This window comes from Lycium barbarum, chromosome 3 (assembly GCF_019175385.1).
Source record: "Lycium barbarum isolate Lr01 chromosome 3, ASM1917538v2, whole genome shotgun sequence".
Lineage (NCBI taxonomy): Eukaryota > Viridiplantae > Streptophyta > Magnoliopsida > Solanales > Solanaceae > Lycium > Lycium barbarum.
The window spans coordinates 104,595,321-104,618,418 of record NC_083339.1 but is presented as its reverse complement, the minus strand read 5'-3'; the positions used below and the strand labels follow the sequence as shown (position 1 = coordinate 104,618,418).

At 36.9% G+C, this 23,098-nt stretch overlaps 2 pseudogenes; one reads left to right on the top strand and one right to left on the bottom strand.

The window, feature by feature from the left end:
• The first annotated feature begins 9,887 nt into the window (after window positions 1-9,887).
• Window positions 9,888-15,945, top strand: LOC132631690 (putative leucine-rich repeat receptor-like protein kinase At2g19210; annotated as a pseudogene).
• Window positions 15,946-19,169: 3,224 nt separating this feature from the next.
• Window positions 19,170-23,098, bottom strand: LOC132633971 (putative expansin-B2; annotated as a pseudogene).

Sequence of the window (23,098 nt, the reverse complement as noted above, 5' to 3'; positions counted from 1 at the left end):
CTTGAAAATAAGCTAGTGTTTGGTCATGAAATTTGATCATATTTTAAAAATTTATCTTCAAAATATTTTCAAGTTCCAAAAATTAGCTCGGACCAGTTTTTGTGAGAAATTTCACTTGTACTCATAAAATTCCAAGTAAATTACATGTACAAACACAATTTCAAGTTCCGAGAAAATAAGAAAAGAAAATAATTCCCAACTTCAGCTTTTAGTTACATTTCCCTCTATATGTCACGTCCCAAAATACCCGCTAGACGTGATTGACACCTAGCAAACACCACCCGCTAGGCGAACCATATATCATACTCTTAATCATTTACAAAAGCACTAAAAGAAAATAAGTGCAGGTCCAACAACGTTATTAATGATAAAAATGAGAAATAGTCGCCAACCAAATCCATAATCGATTTATGAAAACCAACCAACGCTAAGATAAAAAGAATCTCTAGCCCACATCCCACGCTAAGACCATGGAGCATCTAACAGAGTTACATGAGTTTGAGTGTCGGGCATGTAAACCCAAAATAAAAGAAATAACTAGAAATAAACTAGATAAAGTTGAAATGGCTGCCTCCACGAACAATGCGGTGGCTCACCTCAGCAACAAATCCACTCACGAAGTCTTCAATTACCAGCCTCGTTCTCAACGACAGTATCTGCATGGACATGCAGGTAAGGAGTGAGTTATACATAAATATAACCCGGTAAGATTCTCGACCCGCCACTTCAAATACCCCTGGAACAAGTGTTAGAAAATACAAACACACAACAAGCACAAAAATTTTATGCACATGAATATATCACTATATAATAGCAACCAAGGTCCAAACCACCGTTTATCAAATATATGATATATCTCAACACAATTTACACTACGAACCGTCATAAGTGGCGGTTAAAGAATTAGTCAACATTATGAATCCACGACAACATACACAATGTGCCAAATATGTCAGGAAGCATACACAATGCCCCAATATCATGACTCACAGCTATATCACATCACAAAATAATTTATAAAGAGAGTTTTGGATTATTTGAAAATAAAGTATATGCGGTTGGCCTTAAGGACTACCGATTCTGCCAAGCACACGCTCGCCCCAACACATGGACCAGGCAGACAAAACATATTTTTAAAACGGGTTTTGAAAAGCAAGTACCCAAAGCTTAAAGTCTCACTTACCACTAATTCACAATTCAAACACACTTCCCAATAAATCAAAATTGCGTTCTCGAGTCTCCGTATTGCCTCAAACTACAAAAGAATGGATTTAGAATGGTCAAAACCCTTAGGGTAAACCACTTCTATATTTTTAGAGGCTTAAACGGTTAAAGTCAAATTTTAAAGGACGAAAACGCCCTCTGGTCAATGTGTTCAAAACCCGACAAGACTTATGTTTTCGGAAAGGCCTTAACGAGAGGATTCCAACGATATATAGAAGTCTAAAATCCGACACCATTTGCCCTTTCAAATCAATGATTTTGGTTGAAGAACCCTAGAGCTAAACTTTCTCAATTCCTCAAAATATCCCCATGTTTTCATCATAAAAATTCACCCCTAATTATGTAATAAACTTAAATAAAAGACTAGAGTAATTACCTTGATGATTTGGAGTGAAAGTTCTTATTTTTATGCTCTCTTTTCTTCTCTTTTTCTCCCTCTCTTTTCTTTCTTTTACTGGTTTTTTTTCCCTTCTCTGTTTTCTGATTTATACTTCAGGTTCTTTTTCCTGTTTCACGTCTTATGCTGAATCCTTTATATTTGTTTTTTTTTTCCTTTTCCTTTTTGGGCTTGGCCCACTAAATTACTTCTTTTCTATTTTTTTTTCTTTTTATTTCCTTCTTTTATTTAAATTACCAACTAAGCCTAAAAACATTTATGGGTTATTACATTCTCCACCACTTAAAATGACGTTCGTCCTCGAAAGGATCTAGATCATACCTGTCGTGTCAAATAAATGAGGATATTTATCTCGCATATCCGTCTCAGACTCCCAAGTAGCCTCCTCGGTTGGATGATTACGCCACAACACTTTGACTGAAGCTACCTTCTTCGACCTCAATTGTCGCACTTGCCTATCAAGAATAGATATCGGACCCTCCTCATAAGTCAAATTTTCATCGAGCTCCACATCCTCTGGTTGAATCTTATGGCTATCATCACCGACATATCGTCTTAGCATAGACACGTGAAATACAGGATGAACAGCAGACAATCTCGGAGGTAAAGCAAGTCTATATGCCACCAACCCAATTTGATCCAAAATCTCATAAGGACCAATGTACCTAGGACTTAACTTACCTTTCTGACCGAATCTCATAACTCCTTTCATAGGGGATACTTTTAGAAAGACTTTTTCCCCTTTCATGAACTCCATATCACGTACTTTCTTATCTGCATAGGACTTTTGTCTGCTTTGTGCTGTCCGAAGCCGTTCTCGTATCAATGCAAATTTTTCCAAGGCTTGCTGCACCAAATCTGGACCTAATAGTTGTGCTTCGCCCGGTTCGAACCATCCAACCGGTGAACGACACCTGCGACCATATAGAGCCTCAAACGGCGCCATCTGTATACTCGATTGGTAGCTGTTATTATAAGCAAACTCTGCCAAAGGAAACTGATCGTCCCAATGACCACCAAAATCAATCGCGTAAGCTCTAAGCATGTCCTCTAAAATCTGAATAACTCGCTCAGACTGTCTATCAGTTTGTGGATGAAAAATTGTACTCAACTCGACCTGTGAACCCAACGACTTCTGAAAAGACTTCCAAAACTCAGAGTAAATTGTGCACCTCGATCAGATATTATAGAAATAGGCACACCATGAAGTCGTACTATCTCACGGAGGTAAATATTTACTAACTGCTCTGCGGTATGAGTAACCCGAACTGGTATAAAATGAGCAGATTTGGTGAGTCTATCCACAATCACCCAGACTGAGTCATGTTTCTTGAAAGTATTCGGCAAACCAACTACGAAATCCATCGTAATCCTTTCCCACTTCCACTTTGGGATAATCAAGTTTTGCATTACTCCGCCGGGTTTTTGATGTTCATATTTGACCTGCTGACAATTTAAGCAACTTGTCACATGTTTCAAAATATCAGCCTTCATACCTTTCCACCAATATAATCCACGCAAGTCTTGGTACATCTTCGTAGCACCTGGGTGGATGGAGTATCGCGAGATATGAGCCTCTTCAAGGATTAGTTGCTTCACATCACCCACCATAGGAATACACAGTCTACCATGACAACGTAACACGCCTTTGCCATCAATAGAGAATGACTTAATGCCCCCATTTTGCACTCGATCTCGCAATCTAGCAAGACGGGGATCTTCATATTAGCAAGCCTTGACCTGCCCCACTAAGGACGATTGTGCCATCATAACTGCAAGTAACCTGCCCTGTACTGCATGATCAATCCGAACTCCGCGGATGGCTAATGCTTGAATATCCTTAGCCATAGGTCGTTCTTCAGCAGTAAATCGGGCCAAGCTGCCCATAGACTTTCTACTCAAGGCGTCTGCCACCACATTCGCCTTACCAGGATGATACAAAATAGTAAGATCATAATTTTTAAGTAACTCTAACCACCGTCGCTATCTCAAATTCAAATCTCTTTGCTTGAATATGTATTGCAAACTCTTGTGATCAGTATAGATTTCACACGGCTCACCATAAAGATAGTGACGCCAGATCTTGAGTGCAAATACTACTGCAGCCAATTCTAAGTCATGAGTTGGATAATTCTTCTCATGTTTCTTTAGCTGTCGAGACGCATAAGCTACCACTTTACCATTCTGCATCAAGACACAACCCAACCCGACTCGAGATGCATCACAATAAATGGTGAAACCACCCTCATCAGTAGGTAAGGTCAAAATCGGTATCGTAGTCAATGCAGTCTTTAATTTCTGAAAGCTTTCTGAACATTCATCTGACCACTGGAATACCACACCTTTTTGAGTTAAACGTGTCAATGGAGTAGCTATCTTCGAGAAACCCTCCACAAACCTTCTGTAATATCCAGCTAGTCCCATGAAACTGCATATCTCTGTGGGAGTAGTTGGTTGAGGCCAATCTCAAACTGCTTCAATTTTCTTTGGATAAACTTGAATCCCATCTCGGGACACCACGTGTCCTAAAAAGGAAACTGTGCTCAACCAGAACTCACATTTTGAGAACTTGGCATAAAGCTTTCGTTCCTTAAGTGTCTGTAGCACAACTCTCAAGTGTTGTCCATGCTCAGCCTCACTCCGAGAGTAGACCAAAATATCATCAATGAACACAATCACAAAATGGTCTAAGTATGGCTTGAATACCCTGTTCATGAGGTCCATAAATGCTGCGGGGGCATTAGTCAGCTCGAATGACATCACCAAAAATTCAAAGTGCCCATATCTTGTCTGAAAAGCTGTCTTGGAGATGTCCTCAGTCTTGATTCTCAGCTGATGATAACCTGATCTCAAGTCTATTTTGGAAAAATGAGTAGCACCCTGTAGCTGATCAAACAAATCATCAATACAAGGCAATGGATACTTATTCTTGGTAGTCGGCTTGTTTAGTTGCCTGTAGTCAATGTACATTCTCATCGTGCCATCTTTCTTCTTCAGAAATAACACAGGTGCACCCCAAGGCGATACACTAGGCCTAATGAACCCCTTATCAAGTAGCTCTTGGAGTTGAGCCTTCAATTCTCTCAACTCAGCTGGAGCCATACGATATGGAGGAATAGAGATAGGTTGAGTCTCTAGAACTAAATCAATGCTGAACTCGATTTCTCGCATCGGGGGTAGGCCGAGTAAATCTTCAGGAAAAACATCCGCAAATTCGCGAACAACAGGGACACTATCAATAGTAACATTCTTCGCTCGAGTATCATGAACGGTGGCAATAAAATCCAAACACCCATGGTTAATCATTCGACGTGTCTTTACATAAGATATTATTTTTCCTTGAGTCACAGGAGTCATGCCTTTCCACACTAAAGGTTCTCCAGGAAAATTAAAACGTATAAGCTTAGCATAGCAATCAACCGATGCATAACATGATGCCAACCAATCCATTCCCATAATCACATCGAAAGCGGACATCAGTAACACACATAGATCAACTACGGTGTCCCTGCCCTGAACAGATATCACACAATCTCTATAAACTCTATCCACTAATATACTCTCCCCCACTGGTGTTTCTACTACATATGGCACATTAATAGACTCAACTCCCCGTTCTAAGAATATAGCAAAAGAAGGAGATACATACGAATACGTAGAACCGAGATCAATAAGAGCATATGCACCATGAGAACCAATAGTAATAATACCTGTGACTACTGTTTTAGATGCCTCAACATCCTGTCTGGTCATAGCAAAAAATCTCGGCGGTCCTCCCCCTCCTTGAGCAACATGTGCACCCTGTCGTCCCTGTCCACGAGCACCCTGTGGAGCGGTCCTAGCTGGCTGAATCTGACCCTGTGTAGCTGTAGTAGTTCCCTGCGACTGTGTAGTAGCTCGACTAGCACCAGAATTTCCTTTAGGACAGTATTTAGCAATATGCCCCTTTGCACCACAAGTAAAACAAGCCCCATCTACCCCAAAGCAACGGACCACTGTGATTTCTACCACAGTTAGAACACCTCGGATGATAACCTGACTGATATGAGCTATTACCCTTCCTCTGCATCTGCTGCTGGCCCTGTCTAGCTGAATAACCACTAGAAGACTGCACCACTGATTCTGACTGAGTAGATCTAGACTGGCCACGATAAAAACCACTCTTGCCCCCAGATGGAGCACCATTAAACCCACCCGTGTTACGTGACTTTTTGCTTTCACGCTCAACTTTGTCCATTTCTAGATAGGACTCGTAACGGAGAGCAGTGTCAACTACATCTGAATAGGTACCATATCGCACATCTCGTACCACAGGACCACGATAGGGATGCTCAAGTCCATCCACAAATCGTCTCACCTTCTCTCTCGGATCTTCTACCAAATAAGGTACATACCTGGATAAATCTGTAAACTTGGCCTCATATTCTGTAACGGTCATAGTTCCCTGCCACAGATTATTGAACTGACGTCTCATGTCATCTTGCTTGCTTAATGGAATAAACCTGTCCTTAAATAGTGCTAAAAATTCTGACCAAGTAATAGGTGGTAACCCTGCTTGTCTACCTCTCTGAATCGAAATCCACCAAGACTCTGCAGATCCTGAGAATAAGAAAGTGGCAAATTCCACACCACGAGTCTCCTTCAGCCCCAACGTAGTCAATATCTTTTCACAACGATCAATGAACTTCTGAGGTTCAATAGAAGTTGGTGAAGCATCAAACTCTGGTGTCTTAAGATCCATGAAATTCTTAAACTCCTTAGATTGCCCTGCAGACTGGACAACCGGTGGAGGGGCCAACTCAGGTGTCTGATTATCTGTAACATTCAACTGAACTTGAGTTTGTGCTTGTGAAGTAGCCCGAGGACCTGGAATTCCACCATGATTAGGCGCCAATGCCTCCAACACATTCAATAATCTGGTCACCACATCTGCGGGTATAGCAATAGTAGGGGCAGCAGCTGGTGCCGGTGGGGTGTTCTGAACCACTTGTTCCTGCACTTGCTCTGACGCAACTCGGGGCTGACCCCCATTCACAACTTCAGGCTGAGGAGTGGCCTGAGTCTTAGTCTGAGCTCTAGTCTGATGAGCACTAGCTTGTCTACCACCGCGGGTAGCACTTTGTCTAGCACCACGTTTTGCAGATGAAGATGAGCGTTTCTTAGCCATCTGCGAAATAAATATTACAAGGTTAAACTTGATTCAACTCACGCACGAACAAGAAATGAAAGAAGGGAAAACTTCCTAGATGTCCAGTAGCCTCAAGGTCATAAGTATGGGCGCCTACATACTCATGACCAAGACTCTACTAAACACTGCTCCATGACCCGGGACTTAAAGCCTAGGCTCTGATACCAACTTTGTCACGTCCCAAAATACCCGCTAGATGTGATTGGCACCCAGCAAACACCTCCCGCCAGGCGAACCATATATCATACTCTTAATCATTTACAAAAGCACTAAAAGAAAATAAGTGCAGGTCCAACAACGTTATTAATGATAAAAATGCGAAATAGTCGCCAACCAAATCCATAATCGATATATGAAAACCAACCAACGCTAAGATAAAAAGAATCTCTAGCCCACATCCCACGCTAAGACCATGGAGCATCTAACAGAGTTACATGAGTTTGAGTGTCGGGCATGTAAACCCAAAATAAAAGAAATAACTAGAAATAAACTAGATAAAGTTGAAATGACTGCCTCCACGAACAATGCGGTGGCTCACCTCAGCAACAAATCCACTCACGAAGTCTTCAATTACTAGCCTCGTTCTCAACGACAGTATCTGCATGGACATGCAGGTAAGGAGTGAGTTATACATAAATATAACCCAGTAAGATCCTCGACCCGCCACTTCAAATACCCCTGGAACAAGTGTTAGAAAATACAAACACACAACAAGCACAAAATTTTTATGCATATGAATATATCACTATATAATAGCAACCAAGGTCCAAACCACTGTTTATCAAATATATTATATATCTCAACACAATTTACACTATGAACCGTCATAAGTGGCGGTTAAAGAATTAGTCAACACTATGAATCCACGACAACATACACAATGTGCCAAATATGTCAAGAAGCATACACAATGCCCCAATATCATCAAGAGGCATACACAATGCTAAGGGAAGCATACACAATGCCCCAATATAATCAAGAAACATACACAATGCTAAGGGAAGCATACACAATGCCCCAATATCACGGCTCACAGCTATATCACATCACAAAATAATTTATAAAGAGAGTTTTGGATTATTTGAAAATAAAGTATATGCGGTTGGCCTTAAGGACTACCGATTCTGCCAAGCACACGCTCGCCCCAACATATGGACCAGGCAGACAAAACATATTTTTAAAACGGGTTTTGAAAAGTAAGTACCCAAAGCTTAAAGTCTCACTTACCACAAATTCACAATTCAAGCACACTTCCCAATAAATCAAAACTGCGTTCTCGAGTCTCCGTATTGCCTCAAACTACACAAAAATGAATTTAGAATGGTCAAAACCCTTAGGGTAAATCACTTCTATATTTTTAGAGGCTTAAACGGTTAAAGTCAAATTTTAAAGGACGAAAACGCCCTCTGGTCAATGTGTTCAAAACCCGACAAGACTTATGTTTTCGGAAAGGCCTTAACGAGAGGATTCCAACGATATATAGAAGTCTAAAATCCGACATCATTTGCCCTTTCAAATCAATGATTTTGGTTGAAGAACCCTAGAGCTAAACTTTCTCAATTCCTCAAAATATCCCCATGTTTTCATCATAAAAATTCACCCCTAATTATGTAATAAACTTAAATAAAAGACTAGAGTAATTACCTTGATGATTTGGAGTAAAAGTTCTTATTTTTATCCTCTCTTTTCTTCTCTTTTTCTCCCTCTCTTTTCTTTCTTTTACTGGTTTTTTCCCTTCTCTGTTTTCTGATTTTTACTTCAGGTTCTTTTTCCCGTTTCACGTCTTATGCTGAATCCTTTATATTTGTTTTTTGTTTTCCTTTTCCTCTTTGGGCTTGACCCACTAAATTACTTCTTTTCTTTTCTTTTTTCTTTTTATTTCCTTCTTTTATTTAAAGGGATAACTACATAGCATAACTAACATTACTATATATTTATATTTAGTAGCTATAGTTTAAAATAATTACATTCCATAGCTAATAATTATATGTTAAATACAACTTATAGCTATATATATATATATATAAAAAGTAAAATACTCCATCATCAATGAAATATGCTTCTCTCTTCGCTGCTCTCTTCCCTCTTTTCTCTCTCGCCCATCTCTCCTCTCCTTCTCTTTTCACTCCTCTCTTCCCTCTTTCCTCTCTCGCCCATCTCTCTTCTCCCACAACTTTCTCTCTTTTTCCCTTCTACGCCATTGGAGCAAAGCAATTGAAGCTAAAATCACTTTTTCTTCAATCAAAGCTTGTAGGAAAGTGTTTTTTTTTTCTTCACTTTTTCTTCAATCAAAGATTCGACATGGTGGAATGAATCCATGGCCACCGCCACCATCGTCTCACCATCGTCAAATCAGATTTTTTAAGATCTGAGTGTATTTTCTCAGATCTAAACATATTTTATTTTTTGTATCTTAGATCTAGATGTATTTTAAGGGTTGTTGTTGTTGTTGCGAAATTTCCGGCAGATCTGGCAGAAATCGTTGTCATACCGCCGGTGGCTTTTCCGGTCAAATTCCGGTACCGGATCTGAAAAATCACGTTTCTTTTTCAGTGTATTCATTAATTTTTTAGCATACAATTCATTGTATTCATTAATTTTTTTTTTCGTTATATTTGTTGTATATTTGCCGTGTATACAATGTTTTTAGCTTGTATTTGTTAATTTTTTGGTGTATCTATATTGTATACGGTATTTTTCGCCTGTATCTGTTGTATACATATCAGAAAATATGATGCATTTGTGTAATTATTAGTGTATATGTATTCAGTTTTTTTACTTGTTGTATTCATAAATAAAATAAGCCAATTTATGAATACAGATAAATATTTCATGAATACAGTGGGAAAAAAATTATTTTAGTCATGAATACAGCGAAAACAAAAATTGAATACAGTGAAAAAAAATGAATACAGCAAACAAAAAAGTAGCTACGAGCTGTAAATAAGTAAAATATTGCTACTCCAGATTTTTAACCCTTAAAATGTAGTCATTCCCTTATTTAAATTACTAACTAAGCCTAAAAAAATATATTGGTTATTACACTATAGTTCATACGAACGCAATATTGAAGTCTGATTGATTCACCGAAAATATTTTTGCTTGTCCTCTGTTTGTTGCAGATATAGCTTTGACGCTTATGATAGAATTTGGGAAGCTTTTCAACTTCCAGAATGGGATATAGTTACCACAAGACGAGAGGTTGACATAGATGTTGAAAACGAATTTTACACACCAACCCTTGCAATGGGGACAGCAGCAACTCCACGAAATTCTAGTACCTTGACTCTTTCATGGGGTCCTACTGATCCCAATGTTGAACACTTTACCTACTTGCATTTTGCTGAAATAGTGAGCCTTAACCCAAAACAGACCAGAAAATTTGACCTAGTCATTAATGGTGAAACTGTCTGGGAAGAATTTGAGCCAGAGTACTTGACCACTTTTGTGATGGAAGACAAGAGAATGGCTAGCAATTTTAACTATACGTTACGTCGAACAAATAAGTCGAGACTAGGAGCCCGTTTGGATTGACTTATAAGTTGCTTATAAGCTGTTTTCAGCTTTTTTGAGTGCTTGGCTGGCCAGCTTAAAGTTATTTTGTGCTTAAAATAAGCTCAAAAAAATAATTGGGCCCATTTGACTTAGCTTATCCAAAAAAAATAAGTTAGACTACCCCAACTTATCTTTTTTAGACATAAGCCCATCCAAACAGGCTCTAAGACTACCACCGCTTATTAATGCGCTTGACGTTTATTCTGCTAAACGCTTCGCCAATCTTCATACTCATGAAAATGATGGTGTGTATGCCGTTTTGCACTGTCCTTTCTCCATTAGGATTGCTCCAACAATTTTTTTTTTTTTGTTTTTGTTTTGAGATAATGGTCAAAAACACTCTTGAACTATTATTTTTTCGTGAGTTTCACACCCCAACTATAAGTTGTTCCCTTTTGTTTCCTGAACTATCACCATCGTTCAGGTATGAAAAGAGAACAACTGATAGTTGAGGTGTGTTTTATACATATATGGTGATAGTTCAGGTAGAAAAAGGAACATCTGATAGTAGAGGTGTGAAACTCGTGAAAAAGTGATAGTTCAGTGTGTTTTTGACCATTATCTCTTTCTTTTAAGTTCAGTTATTGATAATTGTTAGAGTGAAGCATGATTATTTGATTTCCATAATGTGAAAATAGACTGGATTAGTTGGAGGCTGAATGATAAGGCCAAATGATATTCATGATCTAATCAAAAGATAAAAACGCAGAAGCTTCAGAGAATTTCGTTGTGTGGCAACAAGATGTGTGATTTCTTTTGGTGTAGTTTTCTTACCCACAATGTGGAGTAATAAACAAGGGAAGTTAATTGTAAGGGACAAATCCATCTATTAGTTCACTAAAATATAGCTTTGCTGTCCAGAATTTGAGAGTAGACAGTTCATGTAATAGTTGAGTTAAAATCACAAAGGAGGCATTTCTAATTTGTCAATTACAGTAACACTTTCATCTTTCTCCTTTTTGCTTTTACAATTTTAAGTGCATTGATTTTTTAGCCACCGTCTGCTCGTGTTTAGCTAATTGTTGTATCTGTTTTGGAGACTCTTGTAGGGAGAATATTAATCCCTCTAGGTAATTTTAATCTACATAATTTGGTAGTGCAAAAGAGTTTAACAAAGAATTTGATTTTTCAGTGTTCTTTGAGATTTGTTTCCTATCCATAATCTCATTTATTTGTCCCAATTCTGCTTTCTTGGAGTGTAGTTGATGCAATTATGGATATTAAGGGACCTTATGATGTGAAGAAAAACTGGAAAGGAGATCCATGTGTCCCAAAAGATTACTCATGGGAAGGTCTTCGCTGCAATTACAGTTCCAGTAGTTCCACCCGAATCATAGGCTTGTATGTTTCCGAACTTATATCATTTGAGTTGTCCAATGTATTTTCCATTGACAGAATAATATGCTTAATGAATAAGGTCACTCCAAGGTTCTTTCGGAATAAAGTACCTTAAGCTCTTCTAAATTCTCCATGCTAAATGTTTCAAACTCTTTCCAGGGACATGTCCTCCAGTGGATTGAGTGAGGAGATTCCACCTACTCTCTCAAATTTAACTGCTTTGCAGTACTTGTTAGCTCCTTGAACCTGAAATATTTAAAATCTATGAAGATTGACCAAAAGAGGATCATAGTTAAAATGATTTTGACAATCTCAGGGATCTATCGGACAATGATTTGACTGGTCTAGTGCCTAGCTTTCTTGCAGGATTTACGTCCTTGAGGTTCCTGTAAGTATTGTACTTCCTTCTTCCTCTTGGTTTCGTGATCATTTTTTCAGTTAGAATGATCAAAATGAATAGAGTATCTTTGCTATTTTTATGGCAGAAACTTAATTGGGAACAAGTTCTGGGGTTCAATTCCACTCGAACTTGCTCAAAAAGTAAATAGTGGAACCTTGTTGCTCAGGTATGCTGATAAATTTCCATATCAAGAATATCAATAGCTAGCACTAGTTTAGATATGGAGGATTACAATTTTCTCTCTGTCTGCATTTTCATTTGTGGAAAACTTACTAGTTGGAGTCCAGTAAATAATATGTTCTTCACGTTGCCAAATGATGTGTAGAACTAACTAGAACATATTATCTACTGAAAACTCTAGTAAGTTTGATGTGGATTATGGTAAGTACATTTAGCAATACTCACCTTCATATTCTGCAAGCCGTGTGTTACCCATTCACAACCATGTAGATCACAATTTAACCTATGTGCCTTACAGGATGTATATAGGTGCACTTAATCTCATCTGAGATATATTTTACTCCCACCACTCTTGTGAGATAGATTATCAGTTATACCAGTCAATCTTGAACTAAAGTACTTTTTCTTGGGGAACCGTGATTTGTAACTTCTCCCGTTGGATTTTCCCAGGGGTTAATTTGCCTTTTGAGGCTTAGCAAGCATTGACTGGTAGGAGGAGATGCAATTGGGAGAGCAAAAGAGCTCGTTCTTCCATTTTGAGATCTTGAGGTTCAGAAGATAAGCCTGAACATGTGAAGCATATTTCCACTTATCTTTTGTCCCATTCCTTCAATCAAAGAAAAGTTCATGCCAAGGCTAGTGCCAGCAATTTTTCATGTTTATGCCACGCGTATAATTAAGTCAAGAACAAAATATTTCAAAATATGAAGAAAACAATCTAGCCAGGTACTCAGCAGTAGGTATTCTTCTATGAGGTCTCTTTCAAGCACCATTTTACGCACTAAAAGTAACAACATTGTATGTTTTAAAGTATGTTTCTGGTTTAAGGTGCTTCTGCCTGCAATTAAATTCAAGTAGAGGGAGGTATTATTCCTGTTAAAGGCTAATGACCTTTCACTCGGATTGGTTCCTTGCTCAAGTGCCAAGTCCAACAATGCTGCTTTAGTCCAGAAATAACTTGCTATTTGCCCATCGAGTTTTTGTTGGTTCGATTAACTAAATATCTCTTTGATGTAAATAGCGAGATTATTGATAGCTTTTGATTAAAACCTATGCTGGAGTAACACACCTATTCCCAACAGCATGGATGGATTCGTAGCGCTAATTCCAAATCACTGTCAATCAGTTCAATGTACAAAAAAGAAGCTTACTATTCCAATAGTTGCATCAGGAGCTGTATTGTTGATGCTCTCGATTGTGGTTATCACCATTTGTTACTTTACCAAATGCAAAGTTATGCTGTGTGCAAGTCTCTTTATTGTTAGCATACTCAAGGTGAAGAGTTTCGCACTGAATTAGGACAATGCTACTATGATCAGGGGATGAAAGGGTCGAGTCTTTTGAGTCAAGAAGCCAGCGTTTTTCATACACTAAAATAGTGAGTATGACCAACAATTTTGAGAAGATTTTAGGCAGAGGTGGTTTTTGAATAGTATATCATGGCTACTTGGACAGCAAAGAAGTCGCTGTGAAGATGCTTGCTGAGACAGGATACAAGGAATTTCAGCTTGAGGTTTCAAACTTGGCCCTATTGAATTGATGAATTCTTCTAGGACCCCTCACTATATCACAACAATTTTTTAGGATCTGTATAGACTTACATAAAACTTGGAATTAATTCAATATTCTGAATATCTGGTTTTGTAGGCTGAGCTATTGGGAAGAGTTCATCACAGAAACTTGATTTCACTTGTTGGGTATTGTTATGAAGGTGCTAATATGGCGCTTGTGTACAAGTACATGGCAAATGGGACTGTAAAAGAGCATCTCAATAGTGCGAATTGGCAGTTTCATGTTTTAGTCTTCTTTATCTATTAAAACATATCTGACTAACTAACCAGTAAGGTTTAGCTTTTTATGTTTCCATTAAGAGAACAATGTGAAACTGTTTTGACAATGGACAATCTTAAAACAGAGGAATATGTGGTTATTTAAAGATATTGCATTTGCTATTGACTAGTTAGTTCCATCTGTTTTATAACCAACATTACTTCAAATCTTGTAAGAGAATTCCTACTAATTTATCTCCTATATTCTCTTAATTGGAGATGTTCAACCCTCAAAACTGTTGTCCATAACTCCAAATAATATTCCTGAGCAATTTCTGGTGCACCTAAGTAATGTATTGAAACATTTTAATTTGCTGATGTAGGTGATGCTCCAAAATCACTGACTTGGATAGAGATATTACAAGTTGCCCTGAATGCAGCAGAAGGTAAGCAAACATCTGTGATGCTGTTAATCATATGTTTGAGTTCCTTCAACTTTTTGTGTCACATGCTTAGATAAGTATTCATTGTCACATGCTTAGATAAGTATTCATTCTTCTTTAGAGAGCCAATGCGTAGACACGGACCTTAATAGCATTTGTTGCCTACTTCACTATGTTGTGGTTCTAAAAAGAAGATGTAGCTTTCTATATTCCATCAAGAGAAAGTCATATCCATTTTCATGCCTTGGAGGAGCTGCTCATATATTGAGATGGGATAGAATGTTATGACCCTAAAAAGCTGAGTTGCCCTATATTTCTGTCTATATTCCGTTCTCACTCGCTTTGTGGTGGCTTCTTCCTAATTTATTACAAATAATAATCTTTGTTCAAGGATTGGAAGAGGACATAATTTTGAACTTAAAATCTACATTATCCGTGATTGTAATATTTCCTTTTATCTCTGTTCATTTCTCTCATCTTGGTCTTTTGTTTATCTTTTTACTGAAATTGAGGTGGATTTATGTGTATGGAAAACTTGTTAGGTTTGGATTATCTACATTATGGTTGCACGCCAGCTATTGTCCACAGAGATGTTAAGAGTACCAACATCTTACTAGATGAAAATTTCCAAGAAAAACTAGCTGATTTTGGAATTTCTAGAGCTTTTTCTTTTGATGAGAGCTCTTTCGTGTCAACTGCAGTTGTTGGCACAATCGGTTATCTTGATCCCGAGTAAGTAGTTTCTATGATCTGCACTCGTTTTGTATATTTCATTCTTTGGGTTGAGCATAATATGAAAGGTAAGTAATTTGCTATAACATGTTAAATTACAATGAACTCTTTGCACTATCAATATCATGAAAAAATTCCTCACGGACGTCACCGTTCTTGGGTTGTAGGTATTATCATTTAAAGAAGTTGCATGAAAAGAGTGATGTTATAGCTTCGGAGTCGTGCTTTTGGAGCTAATCACAGGGCAGCCTCCTGTGATGACAAGCAAAAACTGTCACATATTTCAATGGGTTGGTCATTCCCTTACTACAGGTGATGTTGCCCATATTATTGACACCAGGCTAGATGGAACCTATAATAGTGAATTGGTGGAAAAATATGTAAGATTAGCAATCAGTTGTTGCTCATCCTCCTCTGCTAATAGGCCAACCATGCATTATGTGGCTAGCAAACTGGAGAAATATTTAGAAGCAGCAAATGGGGCTACTAAAGGCACAGTAGTTGATTCAGAAAATTCAACTTCAACAATCCTTGTGCTTTCTGATAGCGAGTTCTCAGGCAGGTTTTGATATTACTAATTATTTACAGGAGTCTGCAATATCAAGACTTGCTTCGATGCATTTGTTAATATCTTGTATATTATTTCTTTTTTATCCATCTCTTTTGTCTTGTAATTTGTATATCTGATCTTTGTTAAAACAGAAATTCACTATTTTTGCGTTGTCGATTCTCCATCTCTTTTTAATTCCCTCGTGAAATTATAATGATACATACGAGGATTGAAAATGTGCTTCCCAATTTATACCAAGTATATCCTTTGGTCGAGAAGTACCACCTCTCAAATCACTCTATAAGTTAGGCCATTTTTAGTTGCTTCTTTGTTAACTACAGAATGAAATGAATACATAGAATAATATAAATGAGAAAACTTTTCTACTCGATTAAGTATAACAGACAGCCATATTATCACACCTTTGAAATTCATACAAATTCATTTTTTTTGGGTACAATTTCATACAAATACACACACTATATGTATGCTTAGCACGGGACCATCTTTGGCCCGGCCACCAATGGTGAACAATGTAGAGAAATATAGCAGAAGAAAGGTAAATCGGAAAGACCTTCTGCTAGCCCAAGATCGTTAACTAAGATCGGAAGATTCAACTAAAGAAGAGGAAGTTATGAAAAGGAGAATTTGGTTGAAGAAGACTCTCTTGAATTGGCTTGAATGACTTACAATTGGGTTGGTTACTAATGACTAAGGCCACCTCTATTTATACTTGTGTAGGGATGATTCTAGAAATACTTCTAGATACATCCATAAGAAAAATCTAATTATCACTATCTTCTAGCACTACTTAGAATATCTAGATATTTTTATCCTCTACTATAAATATCTAAAGGTCTAGAATTTCTAGACATTTCCAAAATACAATATATATCAAAGATATTATATTATAACTTTCTAGAAACTCTTCTAAATATCTATGATATTTTCGTTCTTCCAAAAAATTAACTTTAATTTTTCACACTCCCCCTTAAAGTAATTTTTTGGAAGTTATCCCGAACTTGTCGTGGAAGAACTCAGACGAAGCTTTTGAGCGTGCCATGGTGAAGATCTCAGCAATACTTTCTCGACACTTCTTCCTTCTTCAAATGATGATGGTTTTCCGCTAATAATTGGGCCTCCAAAGAAACATGAATGTGTGTTGATAAAATTTTCATCTCTGTTACGGCCAGACTTGACAATACTTCTTTTTGGCCTTTGCGAACCACGTGAATCATCTTCACGCTGAGTTTCACATTCTTGAGTTTCCAGACTCCCCGTTTCTCTTAGCTCTTTAACAGTTGTGTTATTTGGAGAAGCACCTGAGTCGGTGACGATCTGACCATTAATTTCCTGCGAAGACTCAGCACTACCGTAGGATCCACCACCAGATTCCCTTTTCAGCTTCTCAATAAATTGTTTGGCAGCTTCAGAGCTTTCAAAAATCATACCATTTGTATCTGTATATGAAATTGAGCCTTCAAGGTCAACCTCTTCATTTATTTGACCGTCGGCTTCTCCATCTGCTTTCAGTATTTGATCTGAGCTAGTGATTGACTCTGATACGACAGATAATTGACCAGAGACTTCAACCTCCACTACAACTCCCTCAATGTTTTCTCCGGAATGGTCACCATTGCCATATATAGTTTCAGACACTTCATGCTCAGGTTCTACTTCAACACCCTCTATGTCCAGACTTTTATTACCAGTTTCAGGATCTGCTTCCTTGATTTCCTCGGTAGCAGCTACCACATCACTAGTCTGAACGTCTTTGGAATCTTCTTGTTTTTTGTTGATGACACAAATGCCTTCCTTCTCCACGTGATAGACCGTATTATCTCTTGAGTCCATAATCCAGTCTCTTTCGAAATTGAAGGAAGCCATGGCATCTACTGCTCGAGTCTCAGCTACAAAGCACTTTCCCCAGTCTTCTTCTTCTTCAACAGCTTTCTCAGTTTGAGCCATATTACTCTCTTTGACTCGGCAATATCTTTTTATGTGTCCTATTTTGCCGCACCAATAGCATTTGGGAAGCTTCTTACCGTGATTGTTAGAAGACTCTTCCTTCTTTCCTGGCGAGCTTGAACCACCTCAGGAGCGAGAGTGTAGCCTATCTCTTGCTTTTTCTTTAAAGTTCCTCTTATCGGCTACAAGAGCATTTCCTTCCCCTTCTTTAAAACATACACTAGCCATCTGTTTGGCTAGTAGCTGTTGTGATGACAATAAATTCTCAAACTCCTCCAAGGATGGTAGTTGAGCCCATCCTTGAATTGATGTAACAAAAGGAATATATTTTGGCTTCAAACCACGAATGATAATTCTTCTCATTCGTGCTTCAGAGATAGCCTCGTCGGGGTTTAATAAAGAGATCTCTGAACATAAATTCTTAATCTTCAAAAAGTACTCAACAATAGATAGATTACCTTGAGTAGTGTTCGCCAATTCATTCTCCAATATCTGTAGTCGGGCTTCATCCTTCTTGTTGAACAGTCGATCGAGGGTCCTCCATATCTGATGAGCTGATTTGCATCTAATAATATGATCAAACAAGTTGTGAGAAATGGACCTCTTTAGGATGAACTCCCCTTTCGCATTAGTCTGCTTCCACTTCTTGTATGCGCTGCTATTTTCCGGTCCGTCAATAGGAGGACTTGTGTAACTACCATTAACAACATCCCACAAGGTATGACTCCATACATGTCTTCCATACCTTGTAATTGGACTGATGCGACAACTCCATCCCCAGTCCATTAACATGGCCGCTTAAATCCATTTAGAGAAACTAGTTGAATCTACCACTAACCCGATCTTGAAACAAAATCTAGAAGCCAACCTGTGGCTATGGCTCTGATACCATGTAGAGAAATATAGCAGAAGAAAGGTAAATCGGGAAGACGTTCTGCTAGCCCAAGATCGTTAACTAAGATCGGAAGATTCAACTAAAGAAGGGGAAGTTATGAAAAGGAGAATTTGGTTGAAGAAGACTCTTTTGAATTAGCTTGAATGACTTACAATTGGGTTGGTTACTAATGACTAAGGTCACTTCTATTTATACTTGTGTAAGGATGATTCTAGAAATACTTCTACAATACATCCATAAGAAAAATCTAATTATCACTATCTTCTAGCACTACTTAGAATATCTAGATATTTTTATCCTCTACTATAAATATCTAAAGGTCTAGAATTTCTAGACATTTCCAAAATACAATATATATCAAAGATATTTTATTATAACTTTCTAGAAACTCTTATAAATATCTATGATATTTTTGTTCTTCCAAAAAATTAACTTTAATTTTTCACAAACAATAGATAGGGCGAATACATAATTTACTCCTATCTTACAAGCCAAATACAAACGTAACTTAATTAGATGTGATTTTTTCAAGTTATATACACTGACTGTAAATACTTTTTATACTATCAGTGCATACAAGGCTGCCAACCAGTGGGAATCACATTCTTGGCTATTAATATCTGGTCTGAATATTGTGAAGTTAATCGGATGGAAAATGAAGGGTGTAATTCAGAGCCAGCATCCAACTTCCAAACTGCACCCCAAGACTGTTGCATTTGCCTCCATTTACTGTTGCTGGTTTTTTCTTTCAATTCAACTTTAGCAAGGTCACCATCTCCTTCTTCAAACTCTATTACCACTGCGAAGTAGGGGTGTACATGGACCGGGTTGGTTCGGATTTTTTAAAGACCAAACCAAACCAATTGCATCGGGTTTTTAAATCTATACACCAAACCAAACCAACAAAAGTCGGGTTTTTCAACCTCGGATTTTCTTGGTTTTTTCGGGTTGCTCGGGTTTTTCGAGTTTTTTGGATTTTTCCGGTAAAGTCTTCATACAAAACATATAACTTGTACTTCAAATATTTCTTTAGTCCTAGTAAGATACGACTATCTAATTAAGATATTTATTAAGAAAATAACACAAAACGTGATGAGAGATGACATTGTGCTAAAATATTCGATAAAAAAAATTAATGAAATTGCATAAATAAAATTTTCATAATCTAAAAGTACTAAGTCATGCTACAATAAATACAAATAATTTATAAGGCATGTAGAAAATGATCATAATCTTAGGGGTCGTTTGGTTCAAAAACAAATTACGCTGGCATAAGTTATACTGAGATTAATTACGTTGGGATAAGTTATGCTGGGATTAGTTATTCTGGAGTTATTTTTTATTGACTATTTAGTATGTTGGACTAAAAGTATTATACATTGGATAATTTCTAAAAAGAAGAGGTTTCTTTCTTATCCCGGGATAACTTATCCTGGGATAACTTATTCTGGGATAACTTATTCCACCCTGTGGTAGGTATAAGTTATCCCAGCACTATTTTTACTCCTAGGATAACTTATCCCATGATTACTAACCAAACGAGGGATAAGAAATTGCTAAATTCTTATCCCAGGACTATATATGTTTATCCTTCATACCAAACGACCCCTTAAAGTACTACGTCATGCTAAAATAAGTACGACTAATAAGTATTAATTACATGACTAGATATTAAAGAAAAAAATAAAATTAAGTTATGTATTTTCACTTTCTAAACTAATATAAAACTAAAGAATAGATATCAAAATTATTGTCATTCCAGTGTTAGATATGAATTTCTTCTGTTAGCATTAGTATTGATTTAATTTTTGTTGAGTTTTATTTGAATTACTAATATCATTGAGCTATAAAACTTATTAAACCATTCAAAATTCTAATTCCAAGCTTGAAATAATATGTTAAAAGACAAAAAACTATGAAAAAGTTAAAGAAACATTTATAAATTACATTATAAATAAATATTTCTATGTATAAAATATGTTTGAAATTTTATAAATGTAATGTCGGGTTGGTTTGATTCGGTTTGACTTTTTTTAGCTAAAACCAAACCAAACCAATAGTGTTCGGGTTTTTCTTTTTAAAACCAAACCAAGTCAAACCAAACCACTAATCGGGTTTTTTTCTCGGTTTGATTCGGATTATCGGTTTGGTGCGGTTTGTCGGTTTGCTTTGTACACCCCTACTGCGAAGTATTCCGAATTTGAACCTTAGTCGACATGGAACGCGATATTTTTCCTCGAATAATCACACGCCACCCTGAAAAATTTAGAATAATCAAAATGGGTGTGATTGACACATTCCGTCCCAATTTATATGGCCCGCGTGATTGGACATGACGTTAAAAAAGAAATAACGACTTTTTAGATAAGAAATTATGGCATTCTTTTTAGAACAAACAAAAAATAAATAAAGTATGACATATAAATTGGAATGAAGGGAGTACTAGTTTCACTTTTTTATTCTACCAAAAAAAAAAAGAAGGAATTTTAAGTCATGTATTCTGGTGGCATAGGGTGGTTGACATTATCAATGCAGTTTAATTTATTAAATTTAAGATATATTAATTTAATTGAAAAATCTAATTTTATTGGACGACTAGTACTCCATCTAGTTAAGCTTCAAAGGTGTGTTACCATCTTATGATTCCCGCTCACTGTTTATTAGTAACAGTTTACACAAAGTTAATAAGTATAAAATCCTGACAATTGAGTGTATAATAATTAAACTTTTAAACAAAAAAATGTTTGATTTTGTACATATTTCTAGTGTAACATAACAGTATAGTTACTTAAAATCAGATAACGGTACGTAATAATTGACTATAGTAAGTTTGGAATGAGTCTTCTAGAAATTAAAAAGAGAGCAAGTAAATATCTTACACCACAATGACTTAAGTGTTATGGAGAATTGCACAGATAGTGTAAAAGAAAATTAAACTATATATGTAATTAAATCCAAATGAGATATAATTAATTTCCTTTGTTCTTTTTTTTTTTGTTGGGAGTGGGTAGTTGAGAGAGTTAGTGGAATTTGCCTAGCATAAAGAATTTGCAAGACACCAGCATTCCTGAGTTTGTGTTCTTGTCCAGGAATAGCCATTGAACCAAATGCAGTTCCACTTAAGTCAAAATGTGCTGATTGTGAGACGCAAGGACCACCTGGGCAAAAATCTGTTATAACCACCCTTACTCCCTTCTCTGAACACGATCGATGCACCTTCTTTGTACATTTCACCTATCACATGATACATACATATTAGTAATTGATTAATTACTTGGTCTTTTTTACGTTATTGCTTAACACTGGAATTCAAGTCTAAAGAACCTGGTAGCAAGCTCCACATTCTCTTCCAGATTTATAGAGGGATGGGCCAATTCCAGTAACCAAGGAAGAGAAAGGTGCTTGTGATACTGCTGTTCCATATCCACAAGATCCCCCTGCACTCATAAGCATACAGGGTTACACTGTAACTCATGGATATAATTTGTATACACTAATTATAATGCAAGTTGTTTTTACATTCTCAGTTATTCAACTTGTTGTATTCCCTCCGGTTAAAAAAGAGTGTCAACATAGTCATTTGCACACCTCTTAATAAGAAAATACTAACTCCTACGCAAAAATAGGTAATTTGACTAAATTACCCTAATTAAATAGTTATTGAGATTTGGTCACTTAACACTTAATAAGGGCAAATATGAAAAAAATAAATTTAATTTTTTATTGATTTATTAAGTGGACACTCTTTTTTAACCAAACAAATAAAGACTGAGTGGACAGTCTTTTTGAACCGGAGGGAGTAACATATAAACTGCCTTATTTTGTGCGTATTGATATCATATTTTATGATAACAATTGCTTGACGTTATCTTTTAGATGATTTTCATAACTCATTAATAGTTGCACACCTTTCTCTCACAAAATTGTGAGTGAAACAAATTGTTGATTATAATGCCAGGAAATTCTGGGGTGGGGAGGGAATATAATTAATCTTGAGACATATTATAAGAAAGTAGTTAAGTGTACTTCTCTAACCGTTTAATTAAGTTTTAAAATGACCGCTTTAACATGATATCAGAGTAGGACAAAAGTTCTGAGTACAAATCTCATTGTATTTCACGTATTTGGCTATGAAAAATAATCGTACCACACGTAAGGGGTTTGTTGAAACATAAAAACAAAAGAGGAATGAGGTATAAGTTACCGTCGCTACCGGCACCATCGGGGCTGCCATACCAAGTAGCTCCGGCCGACGCCCAGTGAGTGGCATAGGTGGACAAATTGAAGTGTTTTGGTCTGAAGCTGAAACATGGGCTAGTGAAACAAACTAAAACAATTAGTAGATGAGAAAAGATAACCAAATGTGATATAGCAAATAAGCCCATGTTTTTGCCTCAATAATTTAGCTTATTGTTTCTTAAATTAAGCAGCACTTTAATATTGTTACTGCTTGTTTAAT